This window comes from Pinus tabuliformis, chromosome 1_1 (assembly GCF_031772625.1).
Source record: "Pinus tabuliformis cultivar Carrire ecotype Pingquan chromosome 1_1, CPIR1, whole genome shotgun sequence".
NCBI classification, from domain to species: Eukaryota; Viridiplantae; Streptophyta; class Pinopsida; order Pinales; family Pinaceae; genus Pinus; species Pinus tabuliformis.
The window spans coordinates 694,559,262-694,577,852 of NC_142297.1; the positions used below are offsets into that span (position 1 = coordinate 694,559,262).

The 18,591-nt window shown below is 39.0% G+C and overlaps 4 non-coding genes across 4 annotated transcripts; 2 read left to right on the forward strand and 2 right to left on the reverse strand.

Annotated features, from left to right (window-relative positions):
- Nucleotides 1–8,303: 8,303 nt before the first annotated feature.
- TRNAW-CCA (transfer RNA tryptophan (anticodon CCA)) lies at nt 8,304–8,375 on the reverse strand. The gene has a single exon. It is a non-coding gene; the product is annotated as a tRNA-Trp (tRNA).
- A 558-nt stretch (nt 8,376–8,933) lies between these two features.
- TRNAA-UGC (transfer RNA alanine (anticodon UGC)) lies at nt 8,934–9,006 on the reverse strand. The gene has a single exon. It is a non-coding gene; the product is annotated as a tRNA-Ala (tRNA).
- An 851-nt stretch (nt 9,007–9,857) lies between these two features.
- Nucleotides 9,858–9,930, forward strand: TRNAF-GAA (transfer RNA phenylalanine (anticodon GAA)). The gene has a single exon. It is a non-coding gene; the product is annotated as a tRNA-Phe (tRNA).
- Nucleotides 9,931–13,655: 3,725 nt separating this feature from the next.
- On the forward strand, nt 13,656–13,728 carry TRNAF-GAA (transfer RNA phenylalanine (anticodon GAA)). Its single transcript has one exon. It is a non-coding gene; the product is annotated as a tRNA-Phe (tRNA).
- Nucleotides 13,729–18,591: the final 4,863 nt, after the last annotated feature.

Here is an 18,591-nt window from a genome sequence, read left to right on the forward strand (position 1 = left end):
CGAGACTCCGATACAAGATCCTAGCCTCGGAGTTCAGTAGATTCATGTGCAACTGAAAAACTTGTGCCTCGAGATGCAGAGTTTGAAGCAAGACAGGACAACCTGCCCAGAGATGAGTGATGAGGTATGGTGCGTAAAATGCAAGGGCTAAGGTCACGACAAGGACCACTGCTTGTTGTTCGTGAATTACCTTGCGGGAGGAGGGCCAATGCCTCTAAGACCAGAAGCACAAGCAGGATCAAGTGCGGTGCTTGCACTATGGTGCGTGATTTGTCATATAGGAGGAAAGCATGCTACAGATAACTACCATCTATTACAAAAGTATACGCGGAATTCACAACAGTTGTTCTATAATTTCTGTAGATCAGTGGGCCATGATGAGCGCACCTGTAGAAGTTATGAGATAATGATGGATCAGACTCCTACCTACAGAGTTCAGGTCGAAACACGATCCCTCTATCAAAACACAGGAATGGCGCACACTGGATTTCAGGGGCGCGGACGAGGCCGAGGTGGAATGGGACCAGGAAGAGGTCGCGGACAGCTGATATGTTACAATTGTGGAGGGCTAGGGCATTATGCCCGTGATTGTACAAATCCAACGAGACCATCATGCTTATATTGTACGCAGTTTGATCATGAGATGGAGGATTGTCCCACATTGATAGCAAGGTTGCGCGATAAAGGAGCACTCCAGCCTCCCCCGACTCAGAACCTACAAATGATGAGGTTTGAGCCATGCGAGGAAGACCCTAATGTAAATATCGTGCTCCGGAGTGGTATTATGATAGGGCATGACAAAGGTAAGCAGCCTGAAGAAAGTACTTGGGTTCACAAGGCTCCAACAAAGGAACTAGAATTTGATTTGGAGTGCGCTAAGGAGACCTTCATGGAAGCTAAGAAGAGCTTTGATGATGCCTCCACATCAGGAAGTAAAGATAGACTAGAGCTGGACCTAGACCCATCGATGCTCACTACATTCTTGGAGACATGCATGAAGCTGTTGCACGATAGCAACGCGTTAAAAGGGCTGCAAGAACTCATAACTAAATGTGCTAGGACCGTGCTAGGAGAACCACGCATAGTCCAGAAGCTCGGCAATCACACAAAACGAATGAGAAGGGATATGAGATTGACCGCACAGATCAGGGAATACGATATGGATCAAGTGATTCTAGATCTAGGATCAGACATGAACGTCAAAGCAGACATGGGAGCGCATGGGCAAGCCTGCATTACAATGGTCTCCTATCTAAATGTGAATGGCGAACCAACAAAATATCCTACCTATGGGGAGATTGCATGGAATCACAATAGACATCGAAGGATAAAGCGCGCTAATGGATTTCGAAGTGATAGAGATTATTGATGACCACAATCCCTACCCCGTGCTATTGGGAATAGATTGGGCCATTGACATGAATGTAGTAATAAATCTAAAGAAGCGCAAGATGATCTTTGAGAAAAAGTCACTACGCGTAGTGGTACCTTTAAACCCTATAGAAGTATCGCGCTACACAGAGCCAGTGCGTGAATACGACAGTGACGGTGATCTGGACTCCATCTACAAGATAACCACGTGGGAGAAAGATTGGGTAAATCCAACCGCGGATGGCGGAATCTCGTGGGAGCGTGAAAGCTCCTGCACATTAGATTCTAACAAGGAGATAAAATGATGGCAGAACTGGTTACACGAGGTAACCATGCTCAACTGTAACATGATGACAAGATCATTGCGCTGTGTAGCAACAGAGATAAGGGATCTGCCTACGTATGACGGGTTAGGTGAAGTGGAGGAGTTCCTGAACAAATTTGAAAAAGAATGTCAGAACAACAACGTTTCGACACTCTGAAATTCGCACTGCGCGATACGCTCGCAATATGGTGGGGTACACACCAACAAAGTTTTGAAGACTGGCACGAATGCAGAAGGATGATGCGCATACGGTTTGGGGAGCCTCAGACATGGTTAAAAGACAAGGATGATGGACGGGGTGATCCATGTGCACACCTCGCGAAATGGACAAAGGTCTATGGGGAAGAGCCACAACCTGAGTGGGTGCACCTGTTCTGTCATACCTTGGATATTATACCCATGAATTGGTATATAGAAACAGAGCTCTGCCATGGCACGAACGAATGGGATATCTTGCGTGAAGGATTCCTATTAACCTTCACGTTTGAGGATCGTTGGTGGGATACTGTTGATGATGCACTACAAGCAGTAAAAGCAACTATCTTTAAAATACCCCAAGAGCCAATGGAAGTGCTTCAGCCTGAATGGGTGACCCAGCTGAGCTGCACGCTAGAGTGTTACAACATAAACATTGAAGAAGATGACAAAGATCCGCGAAAAGTTAACATTCCAGAAAATGAAGGCTATCGTGACGTTCAAGGACCATTGATTGAAGACCCTGAAATTACAACACTGGTAAAAACGAAGCAGGTAAACATTGGTACGGAGGCCGAACTAAAGTATGCAACACTCGGTGACTACTAGGATGATGCCAATGTGGATAAGGTTGCTGAGTTACTCCATGAGTACCAAGACTTATTCCCGACCAAGATCACGAACTTAAAGGGGATCTTTGGCGATTTAGGGATGATGAAGATCACCATAAAACCCGATGTGAAGTCAGTTAAAAAAATGCCTTATTGCTTGAATCCAAAATACAAGGAAAAGGTCTGCATAGAATTGGACAAAATGCTCGCAGCTGAAATTATTGAGTCAGTGGAAGAATCCGACTGGGTAAGCCCTATGGTAGTACAAGAGAAGAAGTAGAAGGGTGATATAAGAATATGCGTGGACCTCAGGAAATTGAGTGACGCCTGTGTGCACGACCCATTCCTAACCCCATTCACAAATGAAGTATTGGAAAATGTCACCGAGCAAGAAGTATATTCTTTCACTGATGGGTTCTCAAGGTACCATCAAATCAAAATCGCACCGGAAGGCAAGAGAAAAACCACCTTCGTGACGGAGTGGGGCTGCTTTCAATACATCGTCATGTCGTTTGGGTTAAAAAATGCACTAGCCATCATTTTGCGTATAGTTTTTGCCGCATTCAAATAATATATCCACAAATTCCTAGAGGTCTACATGAATGATGGGACTCTATTTGGATTAGTTAAGCACCATGTAACGAGCTTATGCTTGATGTTGGATACTTGCTGATGAAACCAAATCACGTTGAACATTAAAAAGCGTACGTTCCTCATTCCCTTTGGGAACCTGTTAGGACATGTGGTGTGCAAACAGGGACTAATGGTAGACCCCGCAAAGATTGTAGTAATTATGAATTTGGAAGCACCGCGAAGTGTTAAACAGATGCGCACTACCTTGGAACATTACAAGAAGTTCATCAAAAGTTATGCTCAAATCACCATGCCAATGGAGAAGCTATTGAAAAAAGATGTCACATTCTACCGAAATGATGAATGCATGAAGAGCTTGGATGTCCTAAAAGAGAAATTGGCCTCTACCCCAATCCTGGTCTTCCCAAAATGGGATGTGGAGTTTCGTGTCCATGTTGACGCGTCATGCATAGCGCTGGGAGAGGTGCTCACACAATAGGGTGGAGAGGGCTTCGATCACCCTATCACGTTTGCAAGTCGTAGGTTGTCGGAAGCAGAAAAAAAACTATTCCACAATCGAGCGCAAGGGGTTGGCTATGGTGTACGTGCTCCAAAAATATCAGCACTATTTTCTAGGAGGACATTTCAGGATGTATACAAACCATTTCACGCAGAAATACTTGGTCAATAAACATGTGTTGGGGTGGCGCATATCTAGATGGCTCTTATTGTTCCATGAATATGACTTTGAGGTCGTGGTGAAGCCTAGACGCCTGAACGTGGGACCGGATCACTTGTCGCGTATTGAAACAGGAGAGGAACCTACTAGTTTGGAGGAAGGATTACCTGATGCAAAGCTCTTTTTTGTGCACATAATGGATGGACAATTTGAAGATATAATCCACTTTCTAACAACAAGGATTGTGCCTAAGGAATACTCTATCCAGCAAAAGAATGAACTGGTGGTGTGCGTGGCTGATTTTTCTGTCATCGCGGGGCACCTATATAAGATGGGAAATGATGAGATACTGCAAAGGTATGTACCTGAATTTGAACAGAGTCAGATCCTCACGAAACCACATGGGGGCACTGCATGAGGACACTATGCAGGACGAGCGACCGCGCAAAAGATTCTTTGCGCAGGGTTGTGGTGGCCAACCCTTCACTAGGATTCAAAAGCAAACTGTAAGGCCTATGATATATGTCAAAGGAAATGCAAACCATCGCAGAGGGACAAGATGACTTTGAATCCACAAATGACGCTGCAACCCTTCAAAAAATGGGCAATCGACTTTGTAGGACCTATCAAAGCTTAGGGAAAAATAGGCGTGTGATACATTATTACCGCGACAGAGTACCTAACTCATTGGGCGGAAGCACAGCCAGTCAAAGACTACATAGCCGCCATGGCTGCGAAGTCTTTGTTTGAAAATGTGTTGACTCGATTTGACTGTCCGAAAATCTTAATGAGTGATCATGGTACACATTTCCTGAACGAAACCATCAGCGCACTACTAGAAGAGTTCCAGATGTATCATCAGAAAAGCACATTGTATCACCCACAAGCCAATGGGATAGTAGAAGCATTCAACAAAATACTGGGGAATGCGCTAACCAAAGTGTGCAATGCATAGCAGAGGGATTGGGACCTGCGTGTACCTGCAGTACTATGGGCTTATAGGACAACATGTAAGAAAATGACGAGATAGACACATTTCCACTTGGTGTATGGCGTGGAAGTTGTCATGGCAATGGAATATATTGTACCAAGTCTACGCACAGCAGCGCTCACAGGTATGACGGACTGCGAAGCCCTAGAAGAGAGGCTTGAGCAGTTGGAAGAACTTAAGGAGGAGCAGTTCCTGGCTGGCTTTCATTAGCAGGTGCAAAAGCAGTGTGAGAAAGCCTGGCATGATCACCATATTAAGTGGTGCACCTTCAAGATGAATGATTTAGTGCTGTTGTATGATAGTAAATTTGATAAATTCCTAGGAAAATTTAGAATGCATTGGCTGGGACCATACGTTGTTAAGGAGGTCAGAGATGGAGGCGCAGTACAGCTAGTCAAACTAAATGGAGAGCCTTTCCCAGGCAAAGTGAATGGCCGTTGCTTGAAGCCCTACATGGGTCCCAGCTATCTCACTAGTCGACAGAAGCATAGTCTTCGCACTCCAAGGATCCAGACAAAGGAGCAGGAATATAAATGAATGCAGGGGATACCGGCACATACACAGAGAAGTAGTTTTGACACAGAGGTCTCGGAACAACGTATGCATCAGATCCAGCAAGAAACAGCTCAGTGTGTTGCTGACCTTGCCACAATTCGAGAACAGTTGGAGGGACTGTGCGCAAAGATCTCCGCACCAACAGAGTACCTTGAGGGCGAGTCACGATGTTTGTGTTGGGGGCCCGTTGGGCATCGAATCCCCTCAAGGCATGTTTTGGGGCTTAAAGCCAAAGTTTTGACCAAATATTGTTGTAAAAGCTCCGTGAATTGCGGGCGTGGGGCGCGAAAGTATGATAGAGTCAAAGGGTTGTTCGCCCTAGTTTTGTAATGTAATGTTGGCTGGATAGACCTACCAATGGTCTGTGGACCATGGGATTGTATAAATAGAGCAAGGCTCTAAGTGTAAAAGAAAACTAAGTGAGAACGAATGGAATGGAAGAATGAGAAGTCTAAGTGATTGAGTCGAAGTGTAAAGTGTGTCTGTGAGTCATAGAGTAGGAGAAGGCTCTGCAGGTAAGTGCGTAGAGGCTTAGTAGTCCGCAGCTGAGTGCGCAGACCCCTGCAGCTAAGTGCGAGGAGCAGGTCGAGTTTGTAACTATTGGAGAATTAATAAAGAGAAGTTTTGCTATAATTCTATGTATCTTTTCCTCGTTTAATGCATGATTGGATATAATTTGCAAATATATTGTTTATTTACTGTGCGAACATGTATGAATGTTTTGTATTGTTCAGTATAACTTAAGACATCTAAGTAGGCAAAGGTGTTTAAATAATACTGGAAGATAAATAAGAACTCGAGTAATAGCGCAAAGCGCGGCACGGCCCTTGGTTAGGGCTACACGAAGGCAGGGTATCAGGTCGTGAGGAACGGAAGGTGCACGAAGCCACCTACACGTAGGAATAGACAAAGGACCAGTCGAACCTCTCAGACATCTCAAGGGTGTGGAAACTTGGTTCTATCACCCTCCCATACTACTTCGAGTGATACCTTCGTCCCCGCTCCGGGGACTGTTGCCGAAAGGGTCAGTAGTACCGGGATTTGTTTGGCTAATTAACTCCGAACCTGGGTCAGGCCCCAACAAGCCAACAGTTTCGAGTGACCAAGTTGTGTGGTTTAAATAATTTTCTCATAGTTATATAAATATATTCACTCTTCATTGAATGAATCACTTTCATTGATGAAACATTACTTCCTTTTATAAGTTGTTTGTGAGAATCATCTTTTCGTTATTGTCTTCCAATGTGGTCTTCTTAACTTTGATGGTTTCGAGTGACCAAGTTGTATAGTTTAAACAATTTTCTCATAGTTATATAAATATATTCGCTCTTCATTGAATGAACCACTTTCATTGTTGCAACATTACTTCCTTTCATAAGTTGTTTGTGATAATCATCTTTTCGTTATTGTCTTCCAATGTGTCCTTCTTGACTTTGTTGGTTTCGAGTGACCAAGTTGTATAGTTTAAACAATTTTCTCATAGTTATATAAATATATTCGCTCTTCATTGAATGAATCACTTTCATTGTTGAAACATTAATTCCTTTTATAAGTTGTTTGTGATAATCATCTTTTCGTTATTGTCTTCCAATGTCGCCTTCTTGACTTTGTTGGTTTCAAGTGACCAAGTTGTATAGTTTAAACAATTTTCTCATATTTCTTCATTGAATGAATCACTTTCATTGTTAAAACATTACTTCCTTTTATAAGTTGTTTGTGATAATCATCTTTTCGTAATTGTCTTCCAATGTTGCCTTCTTGACTTTGTTGGTTTCGAGTGACCAAGTTGTATAGTTTAAACAATTATGACATAGTTATATAAATATGTTCGCTCTTCATCGAATGAATCACTTTCATTGTTGAAACATTACTTCCTTTTATAAGTGTTTTGTGATAATCATCTTTTTGTTATTCTCTTCCAATGTGGCCTTCTTGACTTTGTTGGTTTCGAGTGACCAAGTTGTATAGTTTAAATAATTTTCTCATAGTTATATAAATATATTCATTCTTCATTGAATGAATCGGTTTCATTGTTGAAACATTACTTCCTTTTATAAGTTTTTTGTGATAATCATCTTTCCGTTATTGTCTTCCAATGTGGCCTTCTTGACTTTGTTGGTTTCGAGTGACCAAGTTGTATAGTTTAACCAATTTTCTCATAGTTATATAAATATCTTCCCTCTTCATTGAATGAATCACTATCATTGTTGAAACATTAAGTCTTCCTTTTATAAGTTGTTTGTGATAATCATCTTTTCGTAATTGTCTTCTAATGTTGCCTTCTTGACTTTGTTGGTTTCGAGTGACCAAGTTGTATAGTTTAAAGTTATATAAATATCTTCCCTTTCCCTCTTCATTGAATGAATCACTTTCATTGTTCAAACATTACTTCTTTTTATAACTTGTTTGTGATAATCATCTTTCCGTTATTGTCTTCCAATATGACCTTCTTGACTTTGTTGGGTTCAAGTAACCAAATTGTATAGTTTGAACAATTTTGCCATAGTTATATAAATAACTTCCCTATTCATTGAATGAATCACTTTCATTGTTGAAACATTACTTCATTTTATAAATTGTTTGTACTTTCATTGTTGAAACATTACTTTCATGGTTGAAACATTACTTCTTTTTATAACTTTTGTTTGTGATCAAAGACTTACATGCAACGAAGACTAAGACTAAGCGTCTTCATAATTTTAACACACCAGTTTTTATTGATAGAGCTTAAAGAACACACAGCATGATTGAAACATCTGTGCATTGATTTGACTGATAAAACTTAATTTTAACACACCAGTTTTTATTGATAGAGCTTAAAGAACACAGCATGATTGAAATATGTATGCATTGATTTGATAAAACACCAGTTTTTATTGATAGAGCTTAAAGAACACAAAATGATTGAAATATGTATGCATTGATTTGACTTGACTGATAAAATTGAGAGTAACAGTTCGATTGAACCCGCCCTGAATCGACATTGTTTCATATGTGAAAGATTGAACCCGACGTGAATCGAACACGCAACCTTCTGATCTGGAGTCAGAGGCGCTACCATTGCGCCACGGATCCTTACTGATTTAAAAGCACTTTGATATTATTTATCATACCTATAAAAATGAGTTTGACACTTTGCATTATTATTAATAATGAAGGTGGAGACTGATCCTCCTCGGTGAACTAAAAGCTCATGCTAAACACATGTGATGGTGGATGAGTTTTGTTAGCAATGAATTGATGACTATTGCAAGCTATGTAAACCAAAAATTATCCCAAGTGTGGTCTCAACAATTAATAACGCATATCATTGGCAAAGAGCGTTATTCGCCGTAAAGTCAGCCATATTTGTAATTTAAAACATGTAATGAATTGATGACTATTGCAAGCTATGTAAACCAAAACTTCTCCCAAGCGTGGTCTCAACAATTAATAACGCATATCATTGGCAAAGAGCGTTATTCGCCGTAAAGTCAGCCATATTTGTAATTTAAAACATGTAATGAATTGATGACTATTGCAAGCTATGTAAACCAAAACTTCTCCCAAGCGTGGTCTCAACAATTAATAACGCATATCATTGGCATAGAGCGTTATTCGCCGTATAGTCAGCCATATTTGTAATTTAAAATTTGGAGATGCGGGGTATCGAACCCCGTGCCTCTCGCATGCAAAGCGAGCGCTCTACCGTTTGAGCTACATCCCCACCTGCTTCAGCCTCAACCTAATGCAGGTTTTCTAACCGTGCTAAAGGCATTTTTTCATGAAACGGAACTTACAATAAAATGAATAACAATCAATTTTCTTACGAGGTGCATAAAGTTTGGGATGATTTCATGAAAATCCATTTCAAAACATGTGAAATAATGTTCTTCCCGGGAGCCGTAGGGGTTGAGCGGCGGAGTATTATATTGAAACCAATTCATTAGTTATTTATTTATAGAGTTGTTTTTAAACCAATTGACGAGTTATATATACTATATTATTTGTTATTTGAGAATTTGTAGGAGCTATAGCATTTGATATTTGATATTTTCATTTTTCTTTTACATGAAATTTAATGATATAAATGTCGTTTTTATTTGGCCCGGTTAGATCACAATTTCTCATTGATTTCAAATTTCTGGTTAGAAAATTTCCAAAAAATTTCATTGTTGTAGTGTTTGAATAACTTTTTTGAAAGTAAAAATCGATTCAGCATCATAAAAACCATTGAAATCCCTGGGATACAGAACATTAACGGCTTTCCATTAATCTGGCTAAAATTTATAACATCTTTAAGCTACTCTATTTTATTTAATCTGTGTGCAGCAGTCAATCCACAAGTAACCCTAGCCTAATAGAAAATAGAGGCCATATATAAGAGTAGCAGTAACTTGCTTCAATTATGCCCTCTCATGTTTCATCTGCAAAATTCATATCATGTGACGGAGGAAAATCTGAATAGGCATCCGTATGGTATTACAGGCAAAATCACAAAAGTTGTTCGAATTATTGATTACAACAATTTTGTGACCACGATGACACCACTGCTTCAAAATAAGTGATTTTCATCGCGCGGGGATAGCTCAGTTGGGAGAGCGTCAGACTGAAGATCTGAAGGTCGCGTGTTCGATCCACGCTCACCGCATCGTAGGTCACAACCGCATATGGTAATTTCGTATGATACGTAAAGAGGAACGTGACTACTGATAGTATCACAGACCAGACCTTGTGACTATTTTCTTAAATGATGCCAAGATTTTTTTATTGTTTTCAGCGCTAAAACGTTGGGAGAGTCACACCGCAGACCTCAAGATCCAGGGTCACCTCTTCTCAGTTGAAAATACAATTGCAAAAGTGAGATTTGCATAATAGATGTTTATTCTTTTCAATATTATTACAGTAACGATATGATACAATATATACAAAAGCTAAAAATACCATTGCGTCCAAGTATCACATGTAAATTGTGTTGATATATAAAATAACTTGGAACATTCCAAGGCAATCCCAAATTTTGAATTTAATACTCAGACGAACCACAGAGACTTCTGAGATCACCTACAAAATTTGTGTCATCCATTTTCTTTCTCAGTCATTCTTCCCTAATTAAACAATGCCTTACATGTATTATTGACTAATTTCATTTAATATGATAGACATGTTCTAAAATTTTAATATAATTATCAACAATTATTAGGTGGATAGCAAGATTTACCCTCCATTGGATCTTCCATAATATTATTAGTAGTAATCAAAGATCCCAACCATATATATATATATATGATCCCAACCATATTATAAATTGGAAGGAAGTGTAGGTAAATGTATGTTAGTTGTTATAATACACATGTTAATCTAGAAATCAATCTTCCTTAAAGAAAAATTAAGATTGTGTCCTACTGGAATGTAGGTAGAACCAGACGGAGAGTTATCGGTAGAACCATTATGTATCTTAGGTCAGAAAGAAGTAACGTTGCAGAAGTAAGCTATCATCCAAGTTAAAGTGTAGTGGAGACACTTTAACCTGGAGGAGGCTACTTAGGAAGATGAAAATGTGATGCAACAAGCATATCTGAATTTGTTTCAAGGACATGAATAAACTCTGGGCACGTTGTTTGTAACCAAGAGGGGAATATGTAACACCTCCAGTTAACATTAACATTTGTTGCTAATTTGTGTTTACATTTTTACCATAGGTAAACTTGATAATTGGAAAAACTTATTTATATAAATTCTGGAAAACACATATGATGAGGTGAATGTTCTTATATATCTTTTTGAATAAGAAAAATGAAATAAGAATAATTTTGACTAGGATGGAACTCTCCAAGGAGCTCATGATTGGTAAGAAACCTAACTTCCAAGTAGTTATGGCAGTTATGAGTATGGTCCTCATTTTGGAGATAAAAATATCAGTGAATGGAAAGGAGTTTCTTCTTGGTTCTTTTCTTCTGATTTGAAAGAAGAAGGAAAAAGGCAATTGGAGAAGACTTAGATGGTAGAATAAAGTAACCTGGAGCTACTCTAGGTGTGTAACTCTTGAGCTAGCTTGAACCACTGGAGTTATTTACCTTACAGAAAAAAATCTGGAGCTTTCAGATTGGACTCGGGTGGTCTTCATATCTGAATGCTTTACTAAAGAAAATTTGTCATGAAATTGTGGAAGTTTAGGGGCTCAGGGGGAGGCTCAGATGTAATTTTTGGTCTCGTCGGTAGGGAGGAGAGCATATACTGGTAGAGTTACCTGACTTCATAGGAATTGGTAACAGATAAGTACATCATTGCACTGTTTTTATTCAAATGAATTCTTACCTGTGTGAATTCTAAGCTATGAATGGTAAACTAGTGTGATTAATCTTTACATATTCATGTTGGAAAGAGTTCAGTGTTTGTTGTGTTTTCCTTCGTAATTAATCACTCAAAAATAGATACTCTTGTTGTTGAAAAGACATAGTAAACCTTAATAAAAATGAAACAAAGGAAATATGGATAAATGGATTAACATAATTAAATTGGGATAGGGTTAGTCTACTCCAGGAGGAAACCATAGTAGAGCAATCCACTATCTAAATTATGGCACCCTTGTGGGCTAGGAGGTGGTCCTAGAAGGACCTCAACCTACAACCCGAGGCAACGTACAAGATAACCAGTCATATGCAAATTAAATGATGTAGGAACAAAGTAAATAGTCCTACATACAAGGAAAAACAATTGCTATCATTCACTATGGTAAATCACGGAAGGAACTGAAGGTATAGAAACTAGAAATATACATGTCTACGAAAAATAAAAACAATAATAACTAATAAATTTATGAAGCAATAATACAACGAAAATCAGAACAATTCATTAACATATCAATGTTAATATGGCAATCCCTTTCATACTTTAGAGGAGTCATTAATGTCGGTCTCAAAAATTTCCCAAACACAAAACCCATTAGTATACTAACAATAGTCTTAACGTCGCTCATAAAGCAAGAATTTACAGTATGAAACACCTTGTCTTGGAACAAGATTTACATAACGAAAACAATTTCCTTAATAATCAAGAAAAGCTCAGAGTTGTGGGTTATGATTTCATATTTAGACCAGAACTTGATATAGCCTAAAACAATTCGGCTATGAAAAGTAGTTGTGATAAATAAACATTATACCCCTATTCCAGCCCTCGATTGAGGCAACACTTGAATTTGGGTTGGGAACCATAGAAGATAAACCCAGTAAAGACTTTTCATAGACCACTGTAATGTGCCATGTTAACCCAGAGGAAAAGAGAACGTGGCCAAAAGTGGTATCTGGTTATTAGTCTCAAGAATCGAACTAGTAATTGGTCTCAATGCACTTGGATAAAGGCAAGGGAATACCTACAACATAAAGGAAGAACCCCTGTCAACTTAAATTTTGAATTATCTTTTTAAAAACAAAACACACACAAGCAAGGGTATGGTAGCATCGAGCATACCTGTATGAGGGGCCACGATGGATTAAACCTGAGCCAGGGTTTGTAGACACCAAACCAGTTTTTAGTGGGAAAAACCACAACCAAAATGTGTTGCATAAATTAGCAATTTGTAGCTGCATTTTACTTGCGAGGTTGAAGCAAAAAACTGAAAAGATACTCAATCTCCTTGAAACCCTTATTTTCAGGCGTATTCCTATATAAACCAACTAGAAGTTAGCTACAAGACCAATAAATAATTGTGAGAAAGAATTCAGTACCTCACATACATAATCTGAGTAACTACAAGGTCATTTGTTAACACTTATCTGAGTTTCTATTTATTAACACTTATTTGAGAATTTGTAGGAGATATAGCATTTGATATTTGATATTTTCATTTTTCTTTTACATGAAATTTAATGATATAAATGTCGTTTTTATTTGCCCTGGTTAGATCACAATTTCTCATTGATTTCAAATTTCTGGTTAAAATATGGCAAGAAAATTTCCAAAAATTTTCATTGTTGTAGTGTTTGAATAACTTTTTTGAAAGTAAAAATCGATTCAGCATCATAAAAACCATTGAAATCCCTGGGATACAGAACATTAACGGCTTTCCATTAATCTGGCTAAAATTTATAACATCTTTAAGCTACTCTATTTAATTTAATCTGATTGCAGCAGTCAATCCACAAGTAACCCTAGCCTAATAGAAAATAGAGGCCATATATAAGAGTATCAGTAACTTGCTTCAATTATGCCCTCTCATGTTTCATCTGCAAAATTCATATCATGTGACGGAGGAAAATCTGAATAGGCATCCGTATGGTATTACAGGCAAAATCACAAAAGTTCTTCGAATTATTGATTACAACAATTTTGTGACCACGATGACACCACTGCTTCAAAATAAGTGACTTTCATCGCGCGGGGATAGCTCAGTTGGGAGAGCGTCAGACTGAAGATCTGAAGGTCGCGTGTTCGATCCACGCTCACCGCATCGTAGGTCACAACCCCATATGGTTGCGAAGATGGTAATTTCATAAGATATGTAAAGAGAAACGTGAGTACGGATTGTATCACAGACCAGACCTTTGGGACTCATTTTTCTAAATGATGCCATTTTTTTTATTGCTTTCAGCGCTAAAACGTTCGGAGAGTCACACCGCAGACCTCAAGATCCAGGGTCACCTCTTCTCAGCTTTTATAAGTGATTACACTTCTGGATTTGTAAGTGAATACGGTTTTGGATGATCTTTGTTGCATAACAATTGGATGTGCCATCTTTATTAACGACAGACAGGTAATTATTATTGACTTGGGATATTGGAAATTAAATTAATAGTAAAAGTTAATGTAAAATTTCATTATATAAAATGTTATGTTATAATATTGGTAAATTTATATGTATTAGTTACATACAAACAATACTTGTAAATTGAGTTCAAACTCAGGCAAACATTGATCTAACTGAGTCAAATTTTTCGTTCTATTTTCATACTTCCAACCCATCAAAATCAACACGTGAAATTTTTTATCAACCTTGTTTTGGTCGTCGTCTTTATCTTCGGCCAGGTTGAAGTATATGCGGACCTGAGGGACCTGACAAATAACGCTGAGTGCTATATGTCGTGGCTTTGCTCAACGACCTCACAAATTGTGAGGTTCAAGGACCATTGATTGAAGACCCTGAAATTACAGCACTAGTAAAAACGAAGCAGGTGAACATTGGTATGGAGGTCGATCCGAAGTATGCAATGCTCGGTGACTATTGGGATGATGCCATGGTGGATAAGGTCGCTAAGTTACTCCGTGAGTACCAAGACTTATTCCCGACCAAGATCACAAACTTAAAGGGGATTGTTGGTGATTTAGGGATGATGAAGATCACCATAAAACCCGATGCGAAGTCGGTTAAACAAAAGCCTTATTGCTTGAATCCAAAATACAAGGAAAAGGTCCGCGTAGAATTGGACAAAATGCTCGCAGCTGGAATTATTAAGTCGGTGGAAGAATCCGATTGGGTAAGCCCTATGGTAGTACAAGAGAAGAAGTAGAAGGGTGAGATAAGAATATGCGTGGACCTCAGGAAATTGAGTGACGCCTGTGTGCACGACCCATTCCTAACCCCATTCACTGATGAATTATTGGAAAATGTCGCCGAGCAAGAAGTATATTCTTTCACTGATGGGTTCTCAGGGTACCATCAGACCAAAATCGCACCGGAAGGCAGGAGAAAGACCACATTTGTGATGGAGTGGGGCTGCTTTCAATACAACGTCATGCCATTTGGGTTAAAAAACGCGCCAGCCATCATTTTGTGCATAATTGTTTCCGCATTCAAATAATATATCCACAAATTCCTGGAGGTCTACCTGAATGATGGGAATGTATTTGGATTAGTTAAGCACCATGTAATGAGCTTACGCTTGATGTTGGATACTTGCCAACGAAACCAAATCGCGTTGAACATTAAAAAGCGTATGTTCCTCGTTCCCTTTGGGAACCTATTAGGACATGTGGTGTGCAAACAGGGATTAATGGTAGACCTCGCAAAGATTGCAGTAATTCTAAATTTGGAAGCACCTCGAAGTTTTAAACATATGCGCACTACCTTGGAACATACGGGGGTACTACAAGAAGTTCATCAAAAGTTATGCTCAAATCACCGCGCCAATGGAGAAACTATTGAAAAACGATGTCACATGCTACTAGAATGATCACTGCATGAAGAGCTTGGATGTCCTAAAAGAGAAATTGGCCTCCACCCCAATCCTGGTCTTCCCAAAATGGGATGTGGAGTTTCGTGTCCATGTTGACGCATCATGCATAGCGTTGGGAGAGGTGCTCACACAATAGGGTGGAGAGGGCTTCGATCACCCTATCACGTTTGCAAGTCATAAGTTGTCCAAAGCAGAAAAAAAAACTATTCCACAACCGAGCGTGAGGGGTTGGCTATGGTGTACGCGCTCCAAAAATATCGGCACTATTTGCTAGGAGAACATTTCAGGATGTATACAAACCATTTCACGCAGAAATACTTGGTCAATAAACATGTGTTGGGGGCGCGCATATGCAGATGGCTCCTATTGTTCCATGAATATGACTTTGAGGTCGTGGTGAAGCCTAGACGCTTGAACATGATAAATTCCTAGGAAAATTTAGAATGCATTGGCTGGGACCATATGTTGTTAAGGAGGTCACAGATGGAGGCGCGGTAAAGCTAGTCAAACTAAATGGAGGGCCTTTCCCAGGCAAAGTGAATGGCAGTTGCTTGAAGCCCTACACGGGTCCCGGCTATCTCACTAGTGGACAGAAGCACAGTCTTCACGCTCCAAGGATCCAGACAAAGGTGCAGGAATATAAATGAATGAAAGGGATACTGGCACAGACGCAGAGAAGTAGTTTTGACACAGAGGTCTCGGAACAACGTATGCAGCAGATCCAGCAAGAAACAGCTCAATGTGTTGCTGACCTTGCCACAGTTCGAGAACAGTTAGAGGGACTGCGCGCAAAGATCTCCGCACCAACAGAGTACCTTGAGGGCGAGTCACGATGTTTGTGTTGGGGGCCTGTTGGGCATGGAATCCCCCCAAGGCATGTTTTGGGGCTTAAAGCCCAAGTTTTGACCAAATATTGTTGTAAAAGCTCCGCGAATTGCGGGCGCGGGGCACGAAAGTATGATAGAGTCACAAGGTTGTTCACCCTAGTTTTGTAATGTAATGTCGGCTGGATAGACCTACCCATGGTCCGCGGACCATGGGATTGTATAAATAGAGCAAGGCTCTAAGTGTAAAAGAAAACTAAGTAAGAACGAAGGGAATGGATGAATAAGAAGTCTAAGTGATTGAGTCGAAGTGTAAAGTGTGTCTGTGAGCCATAGAGTAGGAGAAGGCTCTGCAGGTAAGTGCATAGAGGCTTAGTAGTCTGTAGCTGAGTACGCAGACCCCTGCAGCTAAGTGCGAGGAGCAGGTCGAGTTTGTAACCATTGGAGAATTAATAATGAGAATTTTTGCTATAATTCTATGTATCTTTTCCTGGTTTAATGCATGATTGGATATAATTTGCAAATATATTGTTTATTTACTGTGCGAACCTATATGAATTTTTTGTATTGTTGAGTATAAATTAAGACATCTAAGTAAGCAAAGGTGTTTAAATAATACTGGAAGATAAATAAGATCTCGGGTAATAGCGCAAAGCACGGCACGGCCCTTGGTTAGGGCTACACGAAGGCAGGGTATCAGGTCGCGAGGAATAGAAGGCGCACGAAGCCACGTACGCGTAGGAACAGAAAAAGGACCAGTCGAACTTCTCAGACATCTCAAGGGTGTGGAAACCTGGTTCTAGCACCCTCCCATACTACTTCGAGTGATACCTTAGTCCTCGCTCCGGGGACTGTTGCCGAAACGGTTAGTAGTACCGGGATTTGTTTGGCTAATTAACTCCGAACCTGGGTCAGGCCCCAACAAGCCAAGAGTTTCGAGTGACCAAGTTGTATGGTTTAAACAATTTTCTCATAGTTATATAAATATATTCGCTCTTCATTGAATGAATCACTTTCATTGATGAAACATTACTTCCTTTTATAAGTTGTTTGTGATAATCATCTTTTCGTTATTGTCTTCCAATGTGGTCTTCTTGACTTTGTTGGTTTCGAGTGACCAAGTTGTATAGTTTAAACAATTTTCTCATACTTATATAAATATATTCTCTCTTCATTGAATGAATCACTTTCATTGTTGAAACATTAATTCCTTTTATAAGTTGTTTGTGATAATCATCTTTTCGTTATTGTCTTCCAATGTCGCCTTCTTGATTTTGTTGGTTTCGAGTGACCAAGTTGTATAGTTTAAACAATTTTCTCATATTTCTTCATTGAATGAATCACTTTCATTGTTAAAACATTACTTCCTTTTATAAGTTGTTTGTGATAATCATCTTTTCGTAATTGTCTTCCAATGTTGCCTTCTTGACTTTGTTGGTTTCGAGTGACGAGGTTGTATAGTTTAGACAATTTTCTCATACTTATATAAATATATTCACTCTTCGTTGAATGAATCACTTTCATTGATGAAACATTACTTACTTTTATAAGTTGTTTTTTATAATCATATTTTCGTTATTGTCTTCCAATTTGGCCTTCTTGACTTTGTTGGTTTCGAGTGACCAAGTTGTATAGTTTAAACCATTTTCTCATAGTTATATAAATATATTCGCTCTTCATTGAATGAATCACTTTCATTGTTGCAACATTACTTCCTTTTATAAGTTGTTTGTGATAATCATCTTTTTGTTATTGTCTTCCAATGTGTCCTTCTTGACTTTGTTGGTTTCGAGTGACCAAGTTGTATAGTTTAAACAATTTTCTCATAGTTATATAAATATATTTGGTCTTCACTGAATGAATCACTTTCATTGTTGAAACATTACTTCCTTCTATAAGTTTTTTGTGATAATCATCTTTTCGTTATTGTCTTCCAATGTGGCTTTCTTGACTTTGTTGGTTTTGAGTGACCAAGTTGTATAGTTTAAACAATTTTCTCATAGTTATATAAATATCTTCCCTCTTCATTGAATGAATCACTATCATTGTTGGAACATTAAGTCTTCCTTTTATAAGTTGTTTGTGATAATCATCTTTTCGTAATTGTCTTCCAATGTTGCCTTCTTGACTTTGTTGGTTTCGAGTGACCAAGTTGTATAGTTTAAACAATTTTGTTATAGTTATATAAATATCTTCCCTCTTCATTGAATGAATCATTTTCATTGTTCAAACATTACTTCTTTTTATAACTTGTTTGTGATAATCATCTTTCTGTTATTGTCTTCCAATATGACTTTCTTGACTTCGTTGGTTTCG